The sequence below is a fragment of the Dipodomys merriami genome, unplaced genomic scaffold (assembly GCF_024711535.1).
Source record: "Dipodomys merriami isolate MVZ:Mamm:240054 unplaced genomic scaffold, mDipMer1.0.p SCAF_54, whole genome shotgun sequence".
In the NCBI taxonomy this organism is placed as follows: Eukaryota; Metazoa; Chordata; class Mammalia; order Rodentia; family Heteromyidae; genus Dipodomys; species Dipodomys merriami.
The window spans coordinates 1,310,506-1,312,632 of NW_027206113.1; positions in this window are offsets into that span (position 1 = coordinate 1,310,506).

The window sequence follows — 2,127 nt, forward strand, 5'->3', positions numbered from 1 at the left end:
CCCTCACACTAACCTGAACCCTCACCCTAATACAAACCCTACTCCTCAACTTAACCCTCATCCTAACCCTAAGCTTAAACCTAACACTCATCCTAACCCTAAGCCTAACACTCAACCTGACCCTCAGCCTAACCTTAACTCTAACCTAAATCCTAACCCTATTCCTCACCCTCACCATAACCCTAATTCTAACCCTAACACTAACCCTAACCCTCAGCCTCACCCTAACCCTAACTCTAATTCTCACCCTAACCTTAACCCTAACTCTAACCCTAGCCCTAACCCTAATCCTCACCCTCACCCAACACTAAACCTCACCCTAAGTCTCAAACTAACCCGAACTCTACCCCTAAACCCAAACCTCACCCTAATCCTCACCCTAAACCTTACCCTCACTCTAAACCTAACCATAATGCTAACCCTCACACTAATCCTAACCCTCACCCTAACCCTAACTATACCCCTCACCCTAATCCACACCCTAAAACTAATACGAACCCTAACCATCAACCTAACACTAACCTTAACCCTCGCCCTCACCCTAAACCTCACCGTCACCCGAACCCTCACCCTACCCTAACCCTCACCGACACTCTAACCCTCACCCTCAACCTCACACTCACCCTCACCTTTGCCCTCAGCCTAACCCAAAACCTAACCCTAGATCTCACCCTACCCTAGCCCTAACCCTAACCCTAAACCTTACAGTCACCCAAAGTCTAACCCTAACACTAACCCAAAACCTAACCCTAACCCTCACGCTCACCCTAAAACTCACCCTAGCACTTATGCTAAACCTAACCCTCAAACTCACCGTTACCCTAACACTCACCCTAACCCTTACCCTCACCAACATCCTAACCATCACCTTCACTCGAAACCTAACCCTCACCCTAACCCTCACCCTCACACTCAAAATCATCTTAACCCTAACCCGCTCCCTAACCCTAACCCTAAACATCACCCTAACCCTAACCCTCACCCTCAAACTAAAGCTAACCCTAACCCTAACCCTCACACTAATCCGAAGCCTAACACTCACCCTCACCCTAACCCTAAACCTATCAGTAAACGTCACCCCACACTCACCCTAACCCTAACCCTAACCCTCACCATCACCCTAACCCTAATCAAAACCCTAAACCTTCACCCTAACGCTAAATCTAACCCTAACCCTCACCCTAACCGTAACCCTTACCCTAACCCTAACCTTCACCCTCACACTCACCCTTACCCTCACGGTAACCCTAACTCTTACCCTAACCCTAACCCTAACCCACAAACTAACACTAAGGCTCACACTAACCCTAAGCAAAACCCTCACCCTAACACTCAACCTAAACCTAACCCTAACCCTAACCCCCACCCTAAACCTTACCCACACCCTAACCCTCACCCTCACCATCACCCTCACCCACATCCTAACCATAAACCTACCCCTCACCCTACAACTCAACCTAAACCTAACCCTAAACCTATCCTTCACGCTAACCCTAACCCTCACCATCACCCTCAGCCTCGGCCTCAGCCTAACCCAAAACCTAATACTAAACCTAAGCCTAACCCTCACCCTAACCCTAACCCCAACCCTAACCCTCACCCTAACCCTCAGCCTCAGCCTAACCCTAACTCAAAAACTAAACCTACTCTAAGCCTCAGCCTCAGCATCACCCTAACTCAAACCCTAATCCTAACCCTAAGCCTCACCCTAACCCTCACACTAACCCTAACCCTAACCCTAACCCTCACCCTAAACCTAACCCTCACCTTAAATCTAACCATAACCCTCACCCTAACTAACCCTTGCCCTAAACCTAACCCTTACCCTAAACCTAACCCTAATATAAACCCTAACTCTAAATCTAACCCTAATCTTAACCCTAAACTTCACCTAAACCTTACCCTCATCCTCACCCTAACCCTCACAATAAACCTAACCCTCTTTCTAATCCTAACACTAACCCTCACCCTCACCCTCAAGCTCAACCTAAGCTTAACCATAACCCTCACCCTAACCCTCACCCTAACCCTAACGCTAACACTCACCCTCACTCTATCCTTAAATCTAACTCTCACCCTAACCGTAACCCTAACCCTCAACCTCACCCTAACTCTAAACCTCACCCT